The 24,698-nt window shown below is 54.3% G+C and overlaps 15 non-coding genes across 15 annotated transcripts; 8 read left to right on the top strand and 7 right to left on the bottom strand.

The window, feature by feature from the left end:
- The first annotated feature begins 400 nt into the window (after nt 1-400).
- LOC138230153 (U1 spliceosomal RNA) lies at nt 401-570 on the top strand. Its single transcript, XR_011186194.1, has one exon. It is a non-coding gene; the product is annotated as a U1 spliceosomal RNA (small nuclear RNA).
- A 636-nt stretch (nt 571-1,206) lies between these two features.
- LOC138230286 (5S ribosomal RNA) lies at nt 1,207-1,325 on the bottom strand. Its single transcript, XR_011186316.1, has one exon. It is a non-coding gene; the product is annotated as a 5S ribosomal RNA (ribosomal RNA).
- A 1,807-nt stretch (nt 1,326-3,132) lies between these two features.
- On the top strand, nt 3,133-3,296 carry LOC138230104 (U1 spliceosomal RNA). The gene has a single exon (XR_011186149.1). It is a non-coding gene; the product is annotated as a U1 spliceosomal RNA (small nuclear RNA).
- A 636-nt stretch (nt 3,297-3,932) lies between these two features.
- On the bottom strand, nt 3,933-4,051 carry LOC138230345 (5S ribosomal RNA). Its single transcript, XR_011186372.1, has one exon. It is a non-coding gene; the product is annotated as a 5S ribosomal RNA (ribosomal RNA).
- A 1,807-nt stretch (nt 4,052-5,858) lies between these two features.
- LOC138230103 (U1 spliceosomal RNA) lies at nt 5,859-6,022 on the top strand. The gene has a single exon (XR_011186148.1). It is a non-coding gene; the product is annotated as a U1 spliceosomal RNA (small nuclear RNA).
- Nucleotides 6,023-6,658: 636 nt separating this feature from the next.
- LOC138230208 (5S ribosomal RNA) lies at nt 6,659-6,777 on the bottom strand. Its single transcript, XR_011186243.1, has one exon. It is a non-coding gene; the product is annotated as a 5S ribosomal RNA (ribosomal RNA).
- Nucleotides 6,778-8,584: 1,807 nt separating this feature from the next.
- LOC138230120 (U1 spliceosomal RNA) lies at nt 8,585-8,748 on the top strand. The gene has a single exon (XR_011186165.1). It is a non-coding gene; the product is annotated as a U1 spliceosomal RNA (small nuclear RNA).
- A 636-nt stretch (nt 8,749-9,384) lies between these two features.
- On the bottom strand, nt 9,385-9,503 carry LOC138230355 (5S ribosomal RNA). Its single transcript, XR_011186382.1, has one exon. It is a non-coding gene; the product is annotated as a 5S ribosomal RNA (ribosomal RNA).
- Nucleotides 9,504-11,278: 1,775 nt separating this feature from the next.
- LOC138230102 (U1 spliceosomal RNA) lies at nt 11,279-11,442 on the top strand. The gene has a single exon (XR_011186147.1). It is a non-coding gene; the product is annotated as a U1 spliceosomal RNA (small nuclear RNA).
- A 636-nt stretch (nt 11,443-12,078) lies between these two features.
- Nucleotides 12,079-12,197, bottom strand: LOC138230080 (5S ribosomal RNA). The gene has a single exon (XR_011186128.1). It is a non-coding gene; the product is annotated as a 5S ribosomal RNA (ribosomal RNA).
- Nucleotides 12,198-19,106: 6,909 nt separating this feature from the next.
- On the top strand, nt 19,107-19,275 carry LOC138230144 (U1 spliceosomal RNA). The gene has a single exon (XR_011186186.1). It is a non-coding gene; the product is annotated as a U1 spliceosomal RNA (small nuclear RNA).
- A 636-nt stretch (nt 19,276-19,911) lies between these two features.
- Nucleotides 19,912-20,030, bottom strand: LOC138230077 (5S ribosomal RNA). Its single transcript, XR_011186125.1, has one exon. It is a non-coding gene; the product is annotated as a 5S ribosomal RNA (ribosomal RNA).
- Nucleotides 20,031-21,822: 1,792 nt separating this feature from the next.
- On the top strand, nt 21,823-21,986 carry LOC138230136 (U1 spliceosomal RNA). Its single transcript, XR_011186181.1, has one exon. It is a non-coding gene; the product is annotated as a U1 spliceosomal RNA (small nuclear RNA).
- A 636-nt stretch (nt 21,987-22,622) lies between these two features.
- On the bottom strand, nt 22,623-22,741 carry LOC138230094 (5S ribosomal RNA). The gene has a single exon (XR_011186141.1). It is a non-coding gene; the product is annotated as a 5S ribosomal RNA (ribosomal RNA).
- A 1,274-nt stretch (nt 22,742-24,015) lies between these two features.
- LOC138230202 (U4 spliceosomal RNA) lies at nt 24,016-24,157 on the top strand. The gene has a single exon (XR_011186237.1). It is a non-coding gene; the product is annotated as a U4 spliceosomal RNA (small nuclear RNA).
- The last annotated feature ends 541 nt before the right edge of the window (nt 24,158-24,698 follow it).

Here is a 24,698-nt window from a genome sequence, read left to right as displayed (position 1 = left end):
TCCTCCTGACGTGTTTGACAGGATCTGGGCCGTGGTGAACAGTGGGAAAGTTGCCCTGTGGAGAGTGAGGAACATGGGGCTGTTCAAAGGCATCGAGATCCCAGTCAAGGCAGCAGGTAGCCTGGCCCTGTTCATCACCCGAGAGAACTATTACCTCAGAGATCTGTGGAGAGAAGGGAGGGAGGAAGCAGAAAATCTGTGGGAAATAGAGAGCATAGGTCAATATCTCAAGAAACTGTGAAAAACATTATCAAGTTTAAGTAAAGAATGTGATTTGCACCAGAAAAAAAGAAAATTGTTGCTATGTAACTGTTACCATGTCAAAATGTAATGAGATGTGATCATATATACTGTTTTAAGTATGTATATGAATGTAAAGCTTTCTGATTTGTGATGTCCTGTATTTTTTTGTGAAAAGAAAATAAAGTTCTTAAAAATCGAAATCGGTTCACCCAGGGCGAGGCTCGGCCATTGCACTCCGGCTGTGCTGACCCCTGCGAATTCCCCAAATGTGGGAATCTCGACTGCATAATTTCTGGTAGTGGGGGACTGCGTTCGCGCTCTCCCCTGATGTGCTTGGTCCAAAATCAGATACGGGAGGGTTAGGACACCACGAGCTGCGTGGCTGCGGAAGGATCCCGGTTCGAAAGGAGTCGACGCCGCTGCTGGTTCTCGCTGGCTTTTAGTTAGGGGTCCGGAGAAGCATCTCAAGCTAGTTCCACTACTCCTTCCGGACGTTCATTCCCTTTTCAAAGTCAGTCGTTTTGCTATAGTCTGCGTTCTTTAGGCTGATTATCGAGGTTAGCCTTTATTTGGTCATGGGGGGCCTCGGTACTGTATGCTGAGTCTAAAGACAGTTTCACCCGTTTTCTGATTGCTCGGTTCTGTACCAGTGCAGACATGTCAAACAGTGAATGGCTGTACCTCTATTGTATCCGTGCTCAATGAATGAAATCGGTAACAAATGAATATATGTCTAGTTATACGAAAAACGAGTGGTTTATCGACTCATCTTCATTTGCAGATTCAGAGGCAGCTTCGATATTCGTTTTACAGACGGGTTTTTTTTTTGGAATATGGGTCACACACATGCCACAGCAACAAAACATCTCTAGAGATGAGGCTATAGATCACCTTTCCATCCTGCAGGTTTTCCTCCCAAAGCCTACGGCACCAACGGCGACCCCTGCTGGCCGGGAGAGCAGAAGCTTACAGCACCTGGTATTCCCAGGCAGTCTCCCATCCAAGTACTAACCAGGCCCGACGCTGCTTAGCTTCCGAGATCAGACGAGATCGGGCGTGTTCAGGGTGGTGTGGCCGTAAGCAAAAGCCCCAGCGCCTGACTCGCTACTTGAAGCTGTGTGTGGCGGGGGTTCCGTGCTCCCCGAGCGGGACTGAAGGATCGTTCGTGTGCCACTCTTTGGAAAGGAGCTGCTTTCCAAATCGCATTGCGTGCCTGGATGTTGGCGAATGCGCTCCCTTGTGTTGGCTCGTCCCGCACTGGAGGAGGACAAACAATCTGCACGGAGGAGCACCAGGCAAGTCTTCACCAGACAAAAACCTCCAGTGCACAGCACTCTGGAAACATTTCGGGGCTTTCGCGTGTTTATTTCAGCACGTAAAGCGCACCGGTCCAACACGTCGGCCGGGCGCGCGGCGCCTCCGCCCTCTTGTGGCCTTGCGGCGTCAGAGCAAGAGGCTCCTTCTCGCTGCCCTTCCGCTGTGTTGCAGGGCCCCGAGAGGGAACCCGGAGCGCGCACTTTGTGGGGGGCGGGGGACCGCGTTCGCGCTCTGCCCCCGGTCTCTTGCGCGAGTACTAAATCTCACGGACAGGGGGGCCTCGTCATTGATTGTTACAGGTGAGACGGGGATTAGGAGGAGACCCCGACTGATGGGTAAAGGGGAGCACTAACACCAGAGGGACACCCACGGCGTCTCTTTTTGAGAGACGCCCTGGGGTTTCCTAATGGCCAAGGAGGGTCGGGACCTCGGTTTGACGCCTCCCCCGAAGGACGGCGCCTGTTTGTGCAGCAGAGTGTCGCCATCAGGAGGCTGGGGCGTAAGAGAGCCACACAGCCCGCAGGGTGAGCGCTCCCTACTGGTCCCAGTCACACCTCTTGCAGGAGCAGCAGCAACCGGAGCTTTTCCGGGGTGGAATCTCCCATCCGGGTGCCGGCCAGGCTCACACCTGCTGGGCTGCCCCGGGGGTGAGCCCAGTCGAGAGTCGCAGGGCCAGATCTAGTCACCGGGGAGAAACGATACAAGTGAAGGATTGCTCGGCTCTCGGCACTTGAAAAGACCGACAAATGTCTCGTTCCCGCCGGAGCTGAATGTACCCGCATGTGTGGTGTCGTCTTCTTCCCCCGCCCCGCTGTGTTTGCTGTATTGTCTCTGAAGCCGGCCCCCCCGAGACGAGACGGGCTGTTCCTGTGCCCCAATTAACACTTTACAGGTGCCATTCCCCGGCATTGTGGCCATTGTCGGTGCTCACACGCGATAAGATAAGGCGGAGGAGAGCGGGGCATGCCCAGCGGCAGACATTCAAGGAGGGGGCAGTGCGAGGTGAGGTGAGGTGCGACACGCCGGAGCCCCGACGCAGCTAATGCGGAGCACTTGTTGGACTGGCATCGAAAGGACGTGTGCGCACGGAGCGAGCCTTCCCTGCGGCGGAGCGCGGGAACTTTCTCCCCCCCTCCCGCTGCAGGAGTTGTGTGCACTGCAGCGGTGCCGAGAGAAAAGCACAGAAGGCAGCAGGCTCTGGAGAGCAGGTAAGAGACGGAGCCTTGTGGGCAGGCGAGCAGGCCCGTTTTTTGGAAATTGCTGAAAAGGTTTGTTCGGTGTGTGGCAGGCGCACGTCGCGAGCTTGCGTGGCGATCTGCCGGTCTGGAGTTATGCAAATGAGGCCGAATTGCATCCCGGGACATGCTGCGAATGCGCAACGGCGACTGCAGATGTGTAGGAAATGGCGCGCTCGTTTTCTCGTTTTGCCCACACTTTTGAGTGTTAGTGTGGCGTGTGAGTGTGTGAAAGAGTGGGCCCAGCAGGAGGCGGTGGCGTGCGGGGCGAGGAGGTGGCCTAGGCTGCGCGATTTGTGCTGTGGGTGCGGGCCGCTTGCAGGGGCCTGTTTAACTCATACTTACCTGGCAGGGGAGATACCTTGATCAAGAAGGAGGTTCACCCAGGGCGAGGCTCGGCCATTGCACTCCGGCTGTGCTGACCCCTGCGAATTCCCCAAATGTGGGAATCTCGACTGCATAATTTCTGGTAGTGGGGGACTGCGTTCGCGCTCTCCCCTGATGTGCTTGGTCCAAAATCAGATACGGGAGGGTTAGGACACCACGAGCTGCGTGGCTGCGGAAGGATCCCGGTTCGACAGGAGTGGACGCCACTGCTGGTTCTCGCTGGCTTTTAGTTAGGGGTCCGGAGAAGCATCTCAAGCTAGTTCCACTACTCCTTCCGGACGTTCATTCCCTTTTCAAAGTCAGTCGTTTTGCTGTAGTCTGCGTTCTTTTGGCTGATTATCGAGGTTAGCCTTTATTTGGTCATGGGGGGCCTCGGTACTGTATGCTGAGTCTAAAGACAGTTTCACCCGTTTTCTGATTGCTCGGTTCTGTACCAGTGCAGACATGTCAAACAGTGAATGGCTGTACCTCTATTGTATCCGTGCTCAATGAATGAAATCGGTAACAAATGAATATATGTCTAGTTATACGAAAAACGAGTGGTTTATCGACTCATCTTCATTTGCAGATTTAGAGGCAGCTTCGATATTCGTTTTACAGACGGGTTTTTTTTTTTGAATATGGGTCACACACATGCCACAGCAACAAAACATCTCTAGAGATGAGGCTATAGATCACCTTTCCATCCTGCAGGTTTTCCTCCCAAAGCCTACGGCACCAACGGCGACCCCTGCTGGCTGGGAGAGCAAAAGCTTACAGCACCTGGTATTCCCAGGCAGTCTCCCATCCAAGTACTAACCAGGCCCGACGCTGCTTAGTTTCCGAGATCAGACGAGATCGGGCATGTTCAGGGTGGTGTGGCCGTAAGCGAAAACCCCGGCGCCTGACTCGCTACTTGAAGCTGTGTGTGGCGGGGGTTCCGTGCCCCCCGAGCGGGACTGAAGGATCGTTCGTGTGCAACTCTTTGGAAAGGAGCTGCTTTCCAAATCGCATTGCGTGCCTGGATGTTGGCGAATGCGCTCCCTTGTGTTGGCTCGTCCCGCACTGGAGGAGGACAAACAATCTGCACGGAGGAGCACCAGGCAAGTCTTCACCAGACAAAAACCTCCAGTGCACAGCACTCTGGAAACATTTCGGGGCTTTCGCGTGTTTATTTCAGCACGTAAAGTGCACCGGTCCAACACGTCGGCCGGGCGCGCGGCGCCTCCGCCCTCTTGTGGCCTTGCGGCGTCAGAGCAAGAGGCTCCTTCTCGCTGCCCTTCCGCTGTGTTGCAGGGCCCCGAGAGGGAACCCGGAGCGCGCACTTTGTGGGGGGTTGGGGACCGCGTTCGCGCTCTGCCCCCGGTCTCTTGCGCGAGTACTAAATCTCACGGACAGGGGGGCCTCGTCATTGATTGTTACAGGTGAGACGGGGATTAGGAGGAGACCCCGACTGATGTGTAAAGGGGAGCACTAACATCAGAGGGACACCCCCGGCGTCTCTTTTTGAGAGACGCCCTGGGGTTTCCTAATGGCCAAGGAGGGTCGGGACCTAGGTTTGACGCCTCCCCCGAAGGACGGCACCTGTTTGTGCAGCAGAGTGTCGCCATCAGGTGGCTGGGGCGTAAGAGAGCCACACAGCCCGCAGGGTGAGCGCTCCCTACTGGTCCCAGTCACACCTCTTGCAGGAGCAGCAGCAACCGGAGCTTTTCCGGGGTGGAATCTCCCATCCGGGTGCCGGCCAGGCTCACACCTGCTGGGCTGCCCCGGGGGTGAGCCCAGTCGAGAGTCGCAGGGCCAGATCTAGTCACCGGGGAGAAACGATACAAGTGAAGGATTGCTCGGCTCTCGGCACTTGAAAAGACCGACAAATGTCTCGTTCCCGCCGGAGCTGAATGTACCCGCATGTGTGGTGTCGTCTTCTTCCCCCGCCCCGCTGTGTTTGCTGTATTGTCTCTGAAGCCAGCCCCCCCGAGACGAGACGGGCTGTTCCTGTGCCCCAATTAACACTTTACAGGTGCCATTCCCCGGCGTTGTGGCCATTGTCGGTGCTCACACGCGATAAGATAAGGCGGAGGAGAGCGGGGCATGCCCAGCGGCAGACATTCAAGGAGGGGGCAGTGCGAGGTGAGGTGAGGTGCGACACGCCGGAGCCCCGACGCAGCTAATGCGGAGCACTTGTTGGACTGGCATCGAAAGGACGTGTGCGCACGGAGCGAGCCTTCCCTGCGGCGGAGCGCGGGAACTTTCTCCCCCCCTCCCACTGCAGGAGTTGTGTGCACTGCAGCGGTGCCGAGAGAAAAGCACAGAAGGCAGCAGGCTCTGGAGAGCAGGTAAGAGACGGAGCCTTGTGGGCAGGCGAGCAGGCCCGTTTTTTGGAAATTGCTGAAAAGGTTTGTTCGGTGTGTGGCAGGCGCACGTCGCGAGCTTGCGTGGCGATCTGCCGGTCTGGAGTTATGCAAATGAGGCCGAATTGCATCCCGGGACATGCTGCGAATGCGCAACGGCGACTGCAGATGTGTAGGAAACGGCGCGCTCGTTTTCTCGTTTTGCCCACACTTTTCAGTGTTAGTGTGGCGTGTGAGTGTGTGAAAGAGTGGGCCCAGCAGGAGGCGGTGGTGTGCGGGGCGAGGAGGTGGCCTAGGCTGCGCGATTTGTGCTGTGGGTGCGGGCCGCTTGCAGGGGCCTGTTTAACTCATACTTACCTGGCAGGGGAGATACCTTGATCAAGAAGGAGGTTCACCCAGGGCGAGGCTCGGCCATTGCACTCCGGCTGTGCTGACCCCTGCGAATTCCCCAAATGTGGGAATCTCGACTGCATAATTTCTGGTAGTGGGGGACTGCGTTCGCGCTCTCCCCTGATGTGCTTGGTCCAAAATCAGATACGGGAGGGTTAGGACACCACGAGCTGCGTGGCTGCGGAAGGATCCCGGTTCGACAGGAGTGGACGCCTCTGCTGGTTCTCGCTGGCTTTTAGTTAGGGGTCCGGAGAAGCATGTCAAGCTAGTTCCACTACTCCTTCCGGACGTTCATTCCCTTTTCAAAGTCAGTCGTTTTGCTGTAGTCTGCGTTCTTTAGGCTGATTATCGAGGTTAGCCTTTATTTGGTCATGGGGGGCCTCGGTACTGTATGCTGAGTCTAAAGACAGTTTCACCCGTTTTCTGATTGCTCGGTTCTGTACCAGTGCAGACATGTCAAACAGTGAATGGCTGTACCTCTATTGTATCCGTGCTCAATGAATGAAATCGGTAACAAATGAATATATGTCTAGTTATACGAAAAACGAGTGGTTTATCGACTCATCTTCATTTGCAGATTTAGAGGCAGCTTCGATATTCGTTTTACAGACGGGTTTTTTTTTTTGAATATGGGTCACACACATGCCACAGCAACAAAACGTCTCTAGAGATGAGGCTATAGATCACCTTTCCATCCTGCAGGTTTTCCTCCCAAAGCCTACGGCACCAACGGCGACCCCTGCTGGCCGGGAGAGCAAAAGCTTACAGCACCTGGTATTCCCAGGCAGTCTCCCATCCAAGTACTAACCAGGCCCGACACTGCTTAGCTTCCGAGATCAGACGAGATCGGGCGTGTTCAGGGTGGTGTGGCCGTAAGCGAAAGCCCTGGCGCCTGACTCGCTACTTGAAGCTGTGTGTGGCGGGGGTTCCGTGCTCCCCGAGCGGGACTGAAGGATCGTTCGTGTGCCACTCTTTGGAAAGGAGCTGCTTTCCAAATCGCATTGCGTGCCTGGATGTTGGCGAATGCGCTCCCTTGTGTTGACTCGTCCCGCACTGGAGGAGGACAAACAATCTGCACGGAGGAGCACCAGGCAAGTCTTCACCAGACAAAAACCTCCAGTGCACAGCACTCTGGAAACATTTCGGGGCTTTCGTGTGTTTATTTCAGCACGTAAAGCGCACCGGTCCAACACGTTGGCCGGGCGCGCGGCGCCTCCGCCCTCTTGTGGCCTTGCGGCATCAGAGCAAGAGGCTCCTTCTCGCTGCCCTTCCGCTGTGTTGCAGGGCCCCGAGAGGGAACCCGGAGCGCGCACTTTGTGGGGGGCGGGGGACCGCGTTCGCGCTCTGCCCCCGGTCTCTTGCGCGAGTACTAAATCTCACGGACAGGGGGGCCTTGTCATTGATTGTTACAGGTGAGACGGGGATTAGGAGGAGACCCCGACTGATGGGTAAAGGGGAGCACTAACACCAGAGGGACACCCCCGGCGTCTCTTTTTGAGAGACGCCCTGGGGTTTCCTAATTGCCAAGGAGGGTCGGGACCTCGGTTTGACGCCTCCCCCGAAGGACGGCGCCTGTTTGTGCAGCAGAGTGTCGCCATCAGGAGGCTGGGGCGTAAGAGAGCCACACAGCCCGCAGGGTGAGCGCTTCCTACTGGTCCCAGTCACACCTCTTGCAGGAGCAGCAGCAACCGGAGCATTTCCGGGGTGGAATCTCCTATCCGGGTGCCGGCCAGGCTCACACCTGCTGGGCTGCCCCGGGGGTGAGCCCAGTCGAGAGTCGCAGGGCCAGATCTAGTCACCGGGGAGAAACGATACAAGTGAAGGATTGCTCGGCTCTCGGCACTTGAAAAGACCGACAAATGTCTCGTTCCCGCCGGAGCTGAATGTACCCGCATGTGTGGTGTCGTCTTCTTCCCCCGCCCCGCTGTGTTTGCTGTATTGTCTCTGAAGCCGGCCCCCCCGAGACGAGACGGGCTGTTCCTGTGCCCCAATTAACACTTTACAGGTGCCATTCCCCGGCATTGTGGCCATTGTCGGTGCTCACACGCGATAAGATAAGGCGGAGGAGAGCGGGGCATGCCCAGCGGCAGACATTCAAGGAGGGGGTAGGACGAGGTGAGGTGAGGTGCGACACGCCGGAGCCCCGACGCAGCTAATGCGGAGCACTTGTTGGACTGGCATCGAAAGGACGTGTGCGCACGGAGCGAGCCTTCCCTGCGGCGGAGCGCGGGAACTTTCTCCCCCCCTCCCGCTGCAGGAGTTGTGTGCACTGCAGCGGTGCCGAGAGAAAAGCACAGAAGGCAGCAGGCTCTGGAGAGCAGGTAAGAGACGGAGCCTTGTGGGCAGGCGAGCAGGCCCGTTTTTTGGAAATTGCTGAAAAGGTTTGTTCGGTGTGTGGCAGGCGCACGTCGCGAGCTTGCGTGGCGATCTGCCGGTCTGGAGTTATGCAAATGAGGCCGAATTGCATCCCGGGACATGCTGCGAATGCGCAACGGCGACTGCAGATGTGTAGGAAACGGCGCGCTCGTTTTCTCGTTTTGCCCACACTTTTGAGTGTTAGTGTGGCGTGTGAGTGTGTGAAAGAGTGGGCCCAGCAGGAGGCGGTGGCGTGCGGGGCGAGGAGGTGGCCTAGGCTGCGCGATTTGTGCTGTGGGTGCGGGCCGCTTGCAGGGGCCTGTTTAACTCATACTTACCTGGCAGGGGAGATACCTTGATCAAGAAGGAGGTTCACCCAGGGCGAGGCTTGGCCATTGCACTCCGGCTGTGCTGACCCCTGCGAATTCCCCAAATGTGGGAATCTCGACTGCATAATTTCTGGTAGTGGGGGACTGCGTTCGCGCTCTCCCCTGATGTGCTTGGTCCAAAATCAGATACGGGAGGGTTAGGACACCACGAGCTGCGTGGCTGCGGAAGGATCCCGGTTCGACAGGAGTGGACGCCGCTGCTGGTTCTCGCTGGCTTTTAGTTAGGGGTCCGGAGAAGCATCTCAAGCTAGTTCCACTACTCCTTCCGGACGTTCATTCCCTTTTCAAAGTCAGTCGTTTTGCTGTAGTCTGCGTTCTTTAGGCTGATTATCGAGGTTAGCCTTTATTTGGTCATGGGGGGCCTCGGTACTGTATGCTGAGTCTAAAGACAGTTTCACCCGTTTTCTGATTGCTCGGTTCTGTACCAGTGCAGACATGTCAAACAGTGAATGGCTGTGCCTCTATTGTATCCGTGCTCAATGAATGAAATCGGTAACAAATGAATATATGTCTAGTTATACGAAAAACGAGTGGTTTATCGACTCATCTTCATTTGCAGATTTAGAGGCAGCTTCGATATTCGTTTTACAGACGGGTTTTTTTTTTTGAATATGGGTCACACACATGCCACAGCAACAAAACATCTCTAGAGATGAGGCTATAGATCACCTTTCCATCCTGCAGGTTTTCCTCCCAAAGCCTACGGCACCAACGGCGACCCCTGCTGGCCGGGAGAGCAAAAGCTTACAGCACCTGGTATTCCCAGGCAGTCTCCCATCCAAGTACTAACCAGGCCCGACGCTGCTTAGCTTCCAAGATCAGACGAGATCGGGCGTGTTCAGGGTGGTGTGGCCGTAAGCGAAAGCCCCGGCGCCTGACTCGCTACTTGAAGCTGTGTGTGGCGGGGGTTCCGTGCCCCCCGAGCGGGACTGAAGGATCGTTCGTGTGCAACTCTTTGGAAAGGAGCTGCTTTCCAAATCGCATTGCGTGCCTGGATGTTGGCGAATGCGCTCCCTTGTGTTGGCTCGTCCCGCACTGGAGGAGGACAAACAATCTGCACGGAGGAGCACCAGGCAAGTCTTCACCAGACAAAAACCTCCAGTGCACAGCACTCTGGAAACATTTCGGGGCTTTCGCGTGTTTATTTCAGCACGTAAAGCGCACCGGTCCAACACGTCGGCCGGGCGCGCGGCGCCTCCGCCCTCTTGTGGCCTTGCGGCGTCAGAGCAAGAGGCTCCTTCTCGCTGCCCTTCCGCTGTGTTGCAGGACACGGAGCGCGCACTTTGTGGGGGGCGGGGGACCGCGTTCGCGCTCTGCCCCCGGTCTCTTGCGCGAGTACTAAAGCTCACGGACAGGGGGGCCTCGTCATTGATTGTTACAGGTGAGACGGGGATTAGGAGGAGACCCCGACTGATGGGTAAAGGGGAGCACTAACACCAGAGGGACACCCCCGGCGTCTCTTTTTGAGAGACGCCCTGGGGTTTCCTAATGGCCAAGGAGGGTCGGGACCTCGGTTTGACCTCTGTTTGTGCAGCAGAGTGTCGCCATCAGGAGGCTGGGGCGTAAGAGAGCCACACAGCCCGCAGGGTGAGCGCTCCCTACTGGTCCCAGTCACACCTCTTGCAGGAGCAGCAGCAACCGGAGCTTTTCCGGGGTGGAATCTCCTATCCGGGTGCCGGCCAGGCTCACACCTGCTGGGCTGCCCCGGGGGTGAGCCCAGTCGAGAGTCGCAGGGCCAGATCTAGTCACCGGGGAGAAACGATACAAGTGAAGGATTGCTCGGCTCTCGGCACTTGAAAAGACCGACAAATGTCTCGTTCCCGCCGGAGCTGAATGTACCCGCATGTGTGGTGTCGTCTTCTTCCCCCGCCCCGCTGTGTTTGCTGTATTGTCTCTGAAGCCGGCCCCCCCGAGACGAGACGGGCTGTTCCTGTGACCCAATTAACACTTTACAGGTGCCATTCCCCGGCATTGTGGCCATTGTCGGTGCTCACACGCGATAAGATAAGGCGGAGGAGAGCGGGGCATGCCCAGCGGCAGACATTCAAGGAGGGGGTAGGGCGAGGTGAGGTGAGGTGCGACACGCCGGAGCCCCGACGCAGCTAATGCGGAGCACTTGTTGGACTGGCATCGAAAGGACGTGTGCGCACGGAGCGAGCCTTCCCTGCGGCGGAGCGCGGGAACTTTCTCCCCCCCTCCCGCTGCAGGAGTTGTGTGCACTGCAGCGGTGCCGAGAGAAAAGCACAGAAGGCAGCAGGCTCTGGAGAGCAGGTAAGAGACGGAGCCTTGTGGGCAGGCGAGCAGGCCCGTTTTTTGGAAATTGCTGAAAAGGTTTGTTCGGTGTGTGGCAGGCGCACGTCGCGAGCTTGCGTGGCGATCTGCCAGTCTGGAGATATGCAAATGAGGCCAAATTGCATCCCGGGACATGCTGCGAATGCGCAACGGCGACTGCAGATGTGTAGGAAACGGCGCGCTCGTTTTCTCGTTTTGCCCACACTTTTGAGTGTTAGTGTGGCGTGTGAGTGTGTGAAAGAGTGGGCCCAGCAGGAGGCGGTGGCGTGCGGGGCGAGGAGGTGGCCTAGGCTGCGCGATTTGTGCTGTGGGTGCGGGCCGCTTGCAGGGGCCTGTTTAACTCATACTTACCTGGCAGGGGAGATACCTTGATCAAGAAGGAGGTTCACCCAGGGCGAGGCTCGGCCATTGCACTCCGGCTGTGCTGACCCCTGCGAATTCCCCAAATGTGGGAATCTCGACTGCATAATTTCTGGTAGTGGGGGACTGCGTTCGCGCTCTCCCCTGATGTGCTTGGTCCAAAATCAGATACGGGAGGGTTAGGACACCACGAGCTGCGTGGCTGCGGAAGGATCCCGGTTCGACAGGAGTGGACGCCGCTGCTGGTTCTCGCTGGCTTTTAGTTAGGGGTCCGGAGAAGCATCTCAAGCTAGTTCCACTACTCCTTCCGGACGTTCATTCCCTTTTCAAAGTCAGTCGTTTTGCTGTAGTCTGTGTTCTTTAGGCTGATTATCGAGGTTAGCCTTTATTTGGTCATGGGGGGCCTCGGTACTGTATGATGAGTCTAAAGACAGTTTCACCCGTTTTCTGATTGCTCGGTTCTGTACCAGTGCAGACATGTCAAACAGTGAATGGCTGTACCTCTATTGTATCCGTGCTCAATGAATGAAATCGGTAACAAATGAATATATGTCTAGTTATACGAAAAACGAGTGGTTTATCGATTCATCTTCATTTGCAGATTTAGAGGCAGCTTCGATATTCGTTTTACAGACGGGTTTTTTTTTTTGAATATGGGTCACACACATGCCACAGCAACAAAACATCTCTAGAGATGAGGCTATAGATCACCTTTCCATCCTGCAGGTTTTCCTCCCAAAGCCTACGGCACCAACGGCGACCCCTGCTGGCCGGGAGAGCAAAAGCTTCCAGCACCTGGTATTCCCAGGCAGTCTCCCATCCAAGTACTAACCAGGCCCGACGCTGCTTAGCTTCCGAGATCAGACGAGATCGGGCGTGTTCAGGGTGGTGTGGCCGTAAGCGAAAGCCCAGGCGCCTGACTCGCTACTTGAAGCTGTGTGTGGCGGGGGTTCCGTGCCCCCCGAGCGGGACTGAAGGATCGTTCGTGTGCAACTCTTTGGAAAGGAGCTGCTTTCCAAATCGCATTGCGTGCCTGGATGTTGGCGAATGCGCTCCCTTGTGTTGGCTCGTCCCGCACTGGAGGAGGACAAACAATCTGCACGGAGGAGCACCAGGCAAGTCTTCACCAGACAAAAACCTCCAGTGCACAGCACTCTGGAAACATTTCGGGGCTTTCGCGTGTTTATTTCAGCACGTAAAGCGCACCGGTCCAACACGTCGGCCGGGCGCGCGGCGCCTCCGCCCTCTTGTGGCCTTGCGGCGTCAGAGCAAGAGGCTCCTTCTCGCTGCCCTTCCGCTGTGTTGCAAGACCCGGAGCGCGCACTTTGTGGGGGGCGGGGGACCGCGTTCGGGCTCTGCCCCCGGTCTCTTGCGCGAGTACTAAATCTCACGGACAGGGGGGCCTCGTCATTGATTGTTACAGGTGAGACGGGGATTAGGAGGAGACCCTGACTGATGGGTAAAGGGGAGCACTAACACCAGAGGGACACCCCCGGCGTCTCTTTTTGAGAGACGCCCTGGGGTTTCCTAATGGCCAAGGAGGGTCGGGACCTCGGTTTGACCTCTGTTTGTGCAGCAGAGTGTCGCCATCAGGAGGCTGGGGCGTAAGAGAGCCACACAGCCCGCAGGGTGAGCGCTCCCTACTGGTCCCAGTCACACCTCTTGCAGGAGCAGCAGCAACCGGAGCTTTTCCGGGGTGGAATCTCCCATCCGGGTGCCGGCCAGGCTCACACCTGCTGGGCTGCCCCGGGGGTGAGCCCAGTCGAGAGTCGCAGGGCCAGATCTAGTCACCGGGGAGAAATGATACAAGTGAAGGATTGCTCGGCTCTCGGCACTTGAAAAGACCGACAAATGTCTCGTTCCCGCCGGAGCTGAATGTACCCGCATGTGTGGTGTCGTCTTCTTCCCCCGCCCCGCTGTGTTTGCTGTATTGTCTCTGAAGCCGGCCCCCCCGAGACGAGACGGGCTGTTCCTGTGCCCCAATTAACACTTTACAGGTGCCATTCCCCGGCATTGTGGCCATTGTCGGTGCTCACACGCGATAAGATAAGGCGGAGGAGAGCGGGGCATGCCCAGCGGCAGACATTCAAGGAGGGGGCAGTGCGAGGTGAGGTGAGGTGCGACACGCCGGAGCCCCGACGCAGCTAATGCGGAGCACTTGTTGGACTGGCATCGAAAGGACGTGTGCGCACGGAGCGAGCCTTCCCTGCGGCGGAGCGCGGGAACTTTCTCCCCCCCTCCCGCTGCAGGAGTTGTGTGCGCTGCAGCGGTGCCGAGAGAAAAGCACAGAAGGCAGCAGGCTCTGGAGAGCAGGTAAGAGACGGAGCCTTGTGGGCAGGCGAGCAGGCCCGTTTTTTGGAAATTGCTGAAAAGGTTTGTTCGGTGTGTGGCAGGCGCACGTCGCGAGCTTGCGTGGCGATCTGCCGGTCTGGAGTTATGCAAATGAGGCCGAATTGCATCCCGGGACATGCTGCGAATGCGCAACGGCGACTGCAGATGTGTAGGAAACGGCACGCTCGTTTTCTCGTTTTGTCCACACTTTTGAGTGTCAGTGTGGCGTTTGAGTGTGTGAAAGAGTGGGCCCAGCAGGAGGCGGTGGCGTGCGGGGCGAGGAGGTGGCCTAGGCTGCGCGATTTGTGCTGTGGGTGCGGGCCGCTTGCAGGGGCCTGTTTAACTCATACTTACCTGGCAGGGGAGATACCTTGATCAGCCTGTAGGTTGAGTAGTTGGATTGTTTTTCTTTTGTTGGAAGCAGTGTTCGATTTGCGGTTTTTGAAATGGCAACCTTTGGATCCCGTAAGAATGCTGTACGTTTTGAGCTCTTGGATGACCTCTTCATGGATCGTATGCAGTTCAGCAGAAAAGTGTTACAGAAGGAACTTGGCTTTGAACCTCGGCACTTGGATTTCATCTTCGCTCTCCCAGGTCAGAAAGCATTTGAGGTTGTATTTGCTACCTATCCTCTGTTTGAACAATGCGTGGATGTGTTTGAGGCAAAAAGAGGCAAAGTTCCTGCACTTGAGAAGATCAACTTGCAGCCTCTGACACAGAGAGAGAGGAAAACGGTGCATGTTGTTATGTTCTCGGAACTGGCAAAGACGGAGGACATTCACACCTGGCTTAACCAGTACTGCACCGTCCACCATGGAACTGAGGTTAGAGATGTTGATGGTATAAAAACAGGAGCAAGGAAATTCGAGGTTCGCTTGCTACCGGACAGCGTAAATGGAGGCTTAAGGCACCTGCCCTCTACAATCCGGCTGGGCGCCTGCAATGGCTATGTGTTTTATGTGGGACAACCAAAGGTGTGTCGGCGCTGTGGTGCTGTGGGACACCTGGCATCGTCCTGCACTGTGAAATGCTGCAAGACCTGTGGCAAACAGGGACATTTAGCCTCTGACTGTTCAATGCTGCCAAAGTGCAATTTATGTGGCTCGGAAGGACACGTTTTTAAGAACTGCCCTCACGCCTACGCCAATAAACTCAAAATGAGAAAGGATGAGGCAGTGCTTGTTTTAGCCAAACCGGCCCGAAAATCCAAAGCAAACAACAAGTCAAACAAAGAACCCTTGTTGGATAAAGACTCTCAGCCTCCAGCCAGGATCAGTCCTGCTGTGGCTCCGGGGCTGGTGGAAGAGAAATCCACTACGCCCCCACAACCGCAGACTGCACCAGACAAGCACGAGGGTTTGAAAACCCCCGAGAACAGCGAGGACCCCTCCCCCACTCCTGCTCCTCAGAACGAGGGCCAGTGTGGGGCCCCCCGGTGGAGCGGGTCCAGCGAGGATACCCAGGATTCAGCGGAGCTGCTTTTCTCAGACTCTGCAAGTGCTACAGATGCCCTCCTCTCCTCCATCCAGTCCATCACGGAGGATCTGCAGCAGCTGGTGGGTGAGGGGGAAGAGGAGACTGGTGCATCGGCTGCACCCCTTTCCCCTCAGTGCTCCCAGGAGCTGGACTTGAGGAAAAGAAAAAATGACTCTGTTTTCTCCCCGAGCGAGGAGGAAGGAGAGCATGGCGATGGGGACAGCTGGAACCTCTCCACCCCTCCCTCTACCCCCTTCCTTGAAATGGACTCTGTGAACGCTTTTACTGCTGCCACCCTGATGAAGGCTCATTCAGAGGATGGCTGGCAGGAAATTGGTAAGAAGAAAAAGAAAAAGAAAAAGGTAACAGGTGAGACCGAAGAGAAATGTGTTTTGTAAAGACTGGTTCCACTTTCTTATGTAATATGGCTCTTAACATAATTTCTCTTAACACAAGAGGTATCAATGACAGAGTTAAATGCCAGTCTGTCTTTGATTACCTCCAGCAGAGAGAGGGAGATGTGTTGATGTTGCAGGAGTGTGCTTTAGCCTATCAAGAGAGGTATAAAAGTTTTGAAGATAGGTGGGATAAAGGGCCTTCTGTTTGGTCAGGGGACAATAACAACAGAGCCTCTGGCGTGGCCATTCTTTTCAAAGGATGGGCATTCAAATTGAAAAGTATTCAGAGGGTCATAGATGGCAGGTTGCTGTGTGTGGATGTGGAATGGGGGACCGTTAACCTGCGGCTAATCAATGTGTATTGCCCTACTGACGTAGGAGGAAGGGTGGAGCTACTCAAGGCACTCTCCCCCCTATTGTTATGCAGCACAGACGTGATAGTGGGAGGGGATTTTAATTGTATCTTAGAGCACACAGACAGGCAGTCTAGCTCTCCGATAAAATTGGATTCCAGCTCACTGGCCCTGCAAAACTTAGTTCAAGACTTTAAACTCTCAGACACATATAGATGTATATATCCCACAACAGCAGGATGTACATGGTCAGGGAGGAATAGCAGCTCCAGAATTGACTATTGCTTTGTCTCAGAGAGAGTGAAAGTTGTTGGGGTCACTCTTCAGCCTGTCTTCTTCTCAGATCATCAGGCTTTAGGGTGTAGAGTGGAACTCCAGGGCGGGACTGTCTTTGGCCCAGGCCTCTGGAAACTCAACACAAAGCTGCTAGAGAACGAGGGGGTAGTATCCCGCTACAAGGAGAAACTATCACAGTGGCTGTCCTTGCAGTGTCTGTACGGGTCAGTAGGAGAGTGGTGGGAGGAGGTGAAGGTGAGGACAAAGGCCTTTTTCATGGCTGAGGGAAGGAAGGCTGCTGCCAGACGGAGAGGAGTGCTAGCCAGGAAACAGAGGCAGCTGCAGCGTCTCTACACGATGCTGCACAGTGGCTTCGATGTGCTCGAGGATATCGCCCTTTTAAAAAAGGACATCCGGAGCATAGCCGAAGAAAGTAGTCGAGGAGTGCTGTTAAGAAGCAGAGTGCAGTTCTTGGAAGAAAATGAGAAGTGTACTCGCTTCTTTTTCAGGAAAGTGGTAGGCTCCAAGACTGTCATGGAAAGTGTAGTTGATGAGGAGGGACGAGAGAGAACAGAGCCGAGTGCTATCCTCTCCTGCACCGAGGCCTTCTACTCAAGACTGTACAGCTCTACAGAGGTAAAGGATGAAGATATTCATTTTTTTACCTCAAAGCTAGAAAACATTTTGAGTGAAGAAGATAGGGAAGTACTTGAGAGGGATTTGACAGTAGAAGAGCTGAGACAGGCTATGGAGAGCTTACAGAAGGGGAAAACTCCGGGTGCTGACGGGCTCCCTAAAGAATTTTATTGCACCTTTTGGGATCTGCTTCAGGATCCGCTACTGCTCCTATTCGAGGAAAGCTACAAGACAGAATTGCTGCCTGACTCCTTAAGAGAAGGCACTATCTCTCTCTTGTTTAAGAGAGGAGCAAAAAATGACATAAAGAACTGGAGACCCCTCAGCCTGTTAGGCGTGGACACTAAGATCCTGTCCAAAGCCCTTTTCCTGCGCCTACAAAATGTAGTGGCCTCACTGGTAGGGAAAGAACAGACTTGTGGGATAGCAGGACGCCTGATGAGCGACAACCTGGCCTTGTTGAGGGATGTCTGTCTGTACTCTGAGGATCGCTCCCTCCCTCTGTGCATTTTAGGTGTAGACCTAGAAAAGGCCTTTGACCGCCTAAACCGGCAGTACTTAACATCGGTACTTGAGCACATGAAGTTTGGCCCCATCATGAGAAAGTGGATTAACCTGCTGTACACAGGTAGCAACAGCAGAGTCATGGTTAATGGCAATAGATCACGCACCTTTGAAGTCTGTTCAGGGGTGAGGCAGGGCTGCCCATTATCCCCCTTGTTATTCGTTTTGGCTATGGAGCCCTTAGCCTGTGCCTTGCGCCAGGATCAGGCCATTAATGGGATACCAGTGCCTGGAAGTGGGGGAGGAGAGGTAAAGACATCTCTATACATGGATGACGTCACCCTGCTCCTCTCTGACAATGCCTCAATTAGCAGAGCTCTGCAGTGCTGTGATCGGTTCTCTTTGGCTTCCTCCGCAAAAATTAACACATCTAAGAGTGAGATTTTTTATCAGAACTGGAGGGAGCCAAAAGAAGGACATGATCTCAGGCTGCAAGAGAAGAGAATTAAGGTCCTGGGGGTGTATTTTGGAGAAGAGATGGGAACAGTAAATTGGCAGAACAAATTGCCAATCTTAAACAAAAAACTGATGCAATGGAAGGACCGAGACCTCACCATGACAGGGAAGGTGCTGGTCATCAAAGCCGAGCTCTTGCCTGTCTTGAATTTTCTGGCTTCTACCTTCCCAATCCCACACCGTGTTGCGGCGGTGCTGAGGAGATTGATGTTTCAATTTCTATGGGGTGGGAAGCAGGAAAGACTCAGAAGGGAAATAATGTACAGGCCGCTACCCTCAGGGGGGAAGTCTGTCCCAGATATTGCTACGAAGCTGCTGTGCATTTTCCTGGCCTCTGTGCTGAGAGGCTTTGCAACAGCACCTGCAGCGCGTACCTGGACTTATTTTTCCAGGCTCTGGGTAGGTAGGGAGGTGTTCAGAGTGTGGGGTGTCAGACCCAAGCTGGACGTCCCACTCTCTGACACATGCCCTGCAATTTATGGGACAGTTAAAAGTTTTCTAAGATCTCACCCAATTGGCCATATTCCCCTCCGAGATGTCAGCGTCCAAAAACTGGAAGATTTCGTAGCACCCCAGAACAATAGGCAGACCCCTGTGGGCATTTTAACATCAGCCCAAACAAGGAAGGTGTGGAAACACACATCCTCTAAATTTCTGTGCAACATTCACAGAGATTTAGCCTGGAGTGTCGTCCACCAGTGCTTACCGGTACGAACTTTCTTGTACCGTAGGGGCCTCACCCCCAGCCCTCGCTGCGTTAGGGTGGGCTGCGGCGAGGAGGAGACTGTGACCCATCTCCTGTGGTCCTGCTTTTTTGCTAAGGCCTTCTGGGCCCAGTTTGAAGATTGGTTGCAGGCTCTCTCGCCCCAATTTACCCTGACCGCTGCTTTCATCATATACGGCATCTCTCCTGTCAAACTTCCCCCTGACGTGTTTGACAGGATCTGGGCCGTGGTGAACAGTGGGAAAGACGCCCTGTGGAGAGTGAGGAACATGGGGCTGTTCAAAGGCATCGAGGTCCCAGTCAAGGCAGCAGGTAGCCTGGCCCTGTTCATCACCCGAGAGAACTATTACCTCAGAGATCTGTGGAGAGAAGGGAGGGAGGAAGCAGAAAATCTGTGGGAAATAGAGGGCATTGGACAGTATCTCAAGAAACTGTGAAAAACATTATCATGTTTAAATAAAGAATGTGATTTGCACCAGAAAAAAAGAAAATTGTTGCTATGTAACTGTTACCGTGTCAAATTGTAATGAGATGTGATCATATATACTGTTTTAAGTATGTATATTAATGTAAAGCTTTCTGATTTGTGATTTCCTGTAATTTTTTGTGAAAAGAAAATAAAGTTCTTAAAAATCGAAATCGGTTCACCCAGGGCGAGGCTCGGCCATTGCACTCCGGCTGTGCTGACCCCTGCGAATTCCCCAAATGTGGGAATCTCGACTGCATAATTTGTGGTAGTGGGGGACTGCGTTCGCGCTCTCCCCTGATGTGCTTGGTCCAAAATCAGATACGGGAGGGTTAGGACACCACGAGCTGCGTGGCTGCGGAAGGATCCCGGTTCGACAGGAGTGGACGCCGCTGCTGGTTCTCGCTGGCTTTTAGTTAGGGGTCCGGAGAAGCATGTCAAGCTAGTTCCACTACTCCTTCCGGACGTTCATTCCCTTTTCAAAGTCAGTCGTTTTGCTGTAGTCTGCGTTCTTTAGGCTGATTATCGAGGTTAGCCTTTATTTGGTCATGGGGGGCCTCGGTACTGTATGCTGAGTCTAAAGACAGTTTCACCCGTTTTCTGATTGCTCGGTTCTGTACCAGTGCAGACATGTCAAACAGTGAATGGCTGTACCTCTATTGTATCCGTGCTCAATGAATGAAATCGGTAACAAATGAATATATGTCTAGTTATACGAAAAACGAGTGGTTTATCGACTCATCTTCATTTGCAGATTTAGAGGCAGCTTCGATATTCGTTTTACAGATGGGGTTTTTTTTTTGAATATGGGTCACACACATGCCACAGCAACAAAACATCTCTAGAGATGAGGCTATAGATCACCTTTCCATCCTGCAGGTTTTCCTCCTAAAGCCTACGGCACCAACGGCGACCCCTGCTGGCTGGGAGAGCAAAAGCTTACAGCACCTGGTATTCCCAGGCAGTCTCCCATCCAAGTACTAACCAGGCCCAATGCTGCTTAGCTTCCGAGATCAGATGAGATCAGGCGTGTTCAGGGTGGTGTGGCCGTAAGCGAAAGCGCTGGCGCCTGACTCGCTACTTGAAGCTGTGTGTGGCGGGGGTTCCGTGCCCCCCGAGCGGGACTGAAGGATCGTTCGTGTGCAACTCTTTGGAAAGGAGCTGCTTTCCAAATCGCATTGCGTGCCTGGATGTTGGCGAATGCGCTCCCTTGTGTTGGCTCGTCCCGCACTGGAGGAGGACAAACAATCTGCACGGAGGAGCACCAGGCAAGTCTTCACCAGACAAAAACCTCCAGTGCACAGCACTCTGGAAACATTTCGGGGCTTTCGCGTGTTTATTTCAGCACGTAAAGCGCACCGGTCCAACACGTCGGCCGGGCGCGCGGCGCCTCCGCCCTCTTGTGGCCTTGCGGCGTCAGAGCAAGAGGCTCCTTCTCGCTGCCCTTCCGCTGTGTTGCAGGGCCCCGAGAGGGAACCCGGAGCGCGCACTTTGTGGGGGGCGGGGGACCGCGTTCGCGCTCTGCCCCCGGTCTCTTGCGCGAGTACTAAATCTCACGGACAGGGGGGCCTCGTCATTGATTGTTACAGGTGAGACGGGGATTAGGAGGAGACCCCGACTGATGTGTAAAGGGGAGCACTAACACCAGAGGGACACCCCCGGCGTCTCTTTTTGAGAGACGCCCTGGGGTTTCCTAATGGCCAAGGAGGGTCGGGACCTCGGTTTGACGCCTCCCCCGAAGGACGGCGCCTGTTTGTGCAGCAGAGTGTCGCCATCAGGAGGCTGGGGCGTAAGAGAGCCACACAGCCCGCAGGGTGAGCGCTCCCTACTGGTCCCCGTCACACCTCTTGCAGGAGCAGCAGCAACCGGAGCTTTTCCGGGGTGGAATCTCCCATCCGGGTGCCGGCCAGGCTCACACCTGCTGGGCTGCCCCGGGGGTGAGCCCAGTCGAGAGTCGCAGGGCCAGATCTAGTCACCGGGGAGAAACGATACAAGTGAAGGATTGCTCGGCTCTCGGCACTTGAAAAGACCGACAAATGTCTCGTTCCCGCCGGAGCTGAATGTACCCGCATGTGTGGTGTCGTCTTCTTCCCCCGCCCCGCTGTGTTTGCTGTATTGTCTCTGAAGCCGGCCCCCCCGAGACGAGACGGGCTGTTCCTGTGCCCCAATTAACACTTTACAGGTGCCATTCCCCGGCATTGTGGCCATTGTCGGTGCTCACACGCGATAAGATAAGGCGGAGGAGAGCGGGGCATGCCCAGCGGCAGACATTCAAGGAGGGGGCAGTGCGAGGTGAGGTGAGGCCCCGACGCAGCTAATGCGGAGCACTTGTTGGACTGGCATCGAAAGGACGTGTGCGCACGGAGCGAGCCTTCCCTGCGGCGGAGCGCGGGAACTTTCTCCCCCCCTCCCGCTGCAGGAGTTGTGTGCGCTGCAGCGGTGCCGAGAGAAAAGCACAGAAGGCAGCAGGCTCTGGAGAGCAGGTAAGAGACGGAGCCTTGTGGGCAGGCGAGCAGGCCCGTTTTTTGGAAATTGCTGAAAAGGTTTGTTCGGTGTGTGGCAGGCGCACGTCGTGAGCTTGCGTGGCGATCTGCCGGTCTGGAGTTATGCAAATGAGGCCGAATTGCATCCCGGGACATGCTGCGAATGCACAACGGCGACTGCAGATGTGTAGGAAACGGCGCGCTCGTTTTCTCGTTTTGCCCACACTTTTGAGTGTTAGTGTGGCGTGTGAGTGTGCGAAAGAGTGGGCCCAGCAGGAGGCGGTGGCGTGCGGGGCGAGGAGGTGGCCTAGGCTGCGCGATTTGTGCTGTGGGTGCGGGCCGCTTGCAGGGGCCTGTACAACTCATACTTACCTGGCAGGGGAGATATCTTGATCAAGAAGGAGATTCAACCAGAGCGAGGCTCGGCCATTGCACTCCGGCTGTGCTGACCCCTGCGAATTCCCCAAATGTGGGAATCTCGACTGCATAATTTCTGGTAGTGGGGGACTGCGTTCGCGCTCTCCCCTGATGTGCTTGGTCCAAAATCAGATACGGGAGGGTTAGGACACCACGAGTTGCGTGGCTGCGGAAGGATCCCGGTTCAACAGGAGTGGACGCCGCTGCTGGTTCTCGCTGGCTTTTAGTTAGGGGTCCGGAGAAGCATCTCAAGCTAGTTCCACTACTCCTTCCGGACGTTCATTCCCTTTTCAAAGTCAGTCGTTTTGCTGTAGTCTGCGTTCTTTAGGCTGATTATCGAGGTTAGCCTTTATTTGGTCATGGGGGGCCTCGGTACTGTATGCTGAGTCTAAAGACAGTTTCACCCGTTTTCTGATTGCTCGGTTCTGTACCAGTGCAGACATGTCAAACAGTGAATGGCTGTACCTCTATTGTATCCGTGCTCAATGAATGAAATCGGTAACAAATGAATATATGTCTAGTTATACGAAAAACGAGTGGTTTATCGACTCATCTTCATTTGCAGATTTAGAGGCAGCTTCGATATTCGTTTTACAGATGGGTTTTTTTTTTTGAATATGGGTCACACACATGCCACAGCAACAAAACATCTCTAGAGATGAGGCTATAGATCACCTTTCCATCCTGCAGGTTTTCCTCCCAAAGCCTACGGCACCAACGGCGACCCCTGCTGGCCGGGAGAGCAAGAGCTTATAGCACCTGGTATTCCCAGGCAGTCTCCCATCCAAGTACTAACCAGGCACGACCCTGCTTAGCTTCCAAGATCAGACGAGATCGGGCGTGTTCAGGGTGGTGTGGCCGTAAGCGAAAGCCCTGGCGCCTGACTCGCTACTTGAAGCTGTGTGTGGCGGGGGCTCCATGCCCCCCGAGCGGGACTGAAGGATCGTTCGTGTGCAACTCTTTGGAAAGGAGCTGCTTTCCAAATCGCATTGCGTGCCTGGATGTTGGCGAATGCGCTCCCTTGTGTTGGCTCGTCCCGCACTGGAGGAGGACAAAGAATCTGCACGGAGGAGCACCAGGCAAGTCTTCAGTGCACAGCACTCTGGAAACATTTCGGGGCTGTCGCGTGTTTATTTCAGCACGTAAAGGGCACCGGTCCAACACTTCGGCCGGGCGCGCGGCGCCTCCGCCCTCTTGCTGCCCCTGCAGCTGCTTCACTTTTCCCTTTAGTTGCCATCGATTTTTTTGTAGTGCTATACATATACGATTGAGGTATCTTAGAGTTCTCCTTCGAAGACCCAGCACTCTCTTTTCTTTTCCCAGTGTTACTCATATCGGACTTTTTAAACCTAAAAAAAAATCGTTTTTTTTTCTTTCAATTATAACTGAAGTTTAAACAACTAGTAAGTCAAGTCCTTATTTTTCTGTAGTCAAAAAAAGCAAAAATTAACATTCAGGTCATGAAAAACTCAAAAAAACTCCCCAACCACTAAACTTTACCTCCCACCTGAGCGCCATCTTGAACGCCCCTACCACCAGAGAATGCTCACGATTTCGGAAGCTGTCTCCGGGACGTGCTGATTCCACACATCCTGAATAAATCATGATATTGTTAGTTGCTGTAGCTAGACGTTCAAATGAGTTTCATGGCCAGATGGACTGTTTCCTCCAGCGGTATAATATTGCAGTGAGACAGCACGATGCCTGCAAGACTATGTCACGCTAAACGCCACAGATTGTGTTTGTCCGTTCGTGTCAGTCGTCCCGCAGCCACGGGAAGTGGGACACAAACATGCTGCAATGCTTTCAAGACGTTAGGATTTGTTTGTGCAACATCCAAGAGGAGTACTTGTGGCTTGAATGTGAACTGTACGTGCCCGCCCCCTTTCCTCTGTAGTGCATGAGTTCCTCCCGGCATGCCCTTCGTCATTGTTCTGTCATCTTGTATTTAAAGGGTTGTATTTCTGCTGCTGAAAATAAGCAACGGTTTTCTCACAACGCCCTTTGTTCCCAACGGAGCCCTTGTCTGTCATGAAATTCTTCAAAACCTCAAGCTAGAAGAAGAAGACGACAAATATGAAGCGTTATAGCAACGACATGCCATGAGACGATCGATAACGATTTCCATAGGATCCCCGTCAGCTTTGCGCGGTGGCAGTATCGTAGCCTGTGAGGTTTAGCCGAGGCGCGATTATTGCTAGTTGAAAACTTTTCCCAATACCCCGCTTCCGCCGGTTTGCAATACAATCGGCGAAAGCAATTTTTGACAGTCTCGTCAGAGACTGAGCAAGGTGTTTAAAGACAGATTTGGTCACGGTGATATCATGGTAGAAAGAAACGAGCTTGTTACGTGTCAACAGAAACGCTCTTTAGCTCTTTCAGCTTTATGCAGAGAACAGCGTCTGTCGAGATTACTTTTGTGTCAGCGCGAAACGCCGTGTGCTTGTCAGTATGATTTCATATTGCTCGTAGCGGCGCCTGGCTTTTGTCTGTCAAACGTTAGGTTGCGCTTCTTCATGCTGCATCGTCGGCATGAGTGGAGCATTTTAAACGTCTGTACTTACTGCGCCCCATAAGAAATCGTTTGTCCCCATTCAAAAGAGATTGTGCGATGTCCTGCAGCGTTCGCAAAGCAAACCTTTGACAGTTTGAAAAGAGGAATTTATTCTGCTTCCTGTGCGTGCAGTAGTTACAAAGTTGAACGTCTTTACACGATCTGCTGCAGTTTTCAGTGGGTGGGCTTTGTCAAATGGCTTGGAAAAACGCACTGTGTTTCTGCTCGGGAAACATCATGAGCAGTGTCCTGCATGTTTTCTGTGTATA

Source organism: Lepisosteus oculatus, unplaced genomic scaffold, assembly GCF_040954835.1.
Source record: "Lepisosteus oculatus isolate fLepOcu1 unplaced genomic scaffold, fLepOcu1.hap2 HAP2_SCAFFOLD_48, whole genome shotgun sequence".
In the NCBI taxonomy this organism is placed as follows: Eukaryota; Metazoa; Chordata; class Actinopteri; order Semionotiformes; family Lepisosteidae; genus Lepisosteus; species Lepisosteus oculatus.
Note: the sequence above shows the minus strand (reverse complement) of the source record. Positions and strands in the feature narration are given on the sequence as shown.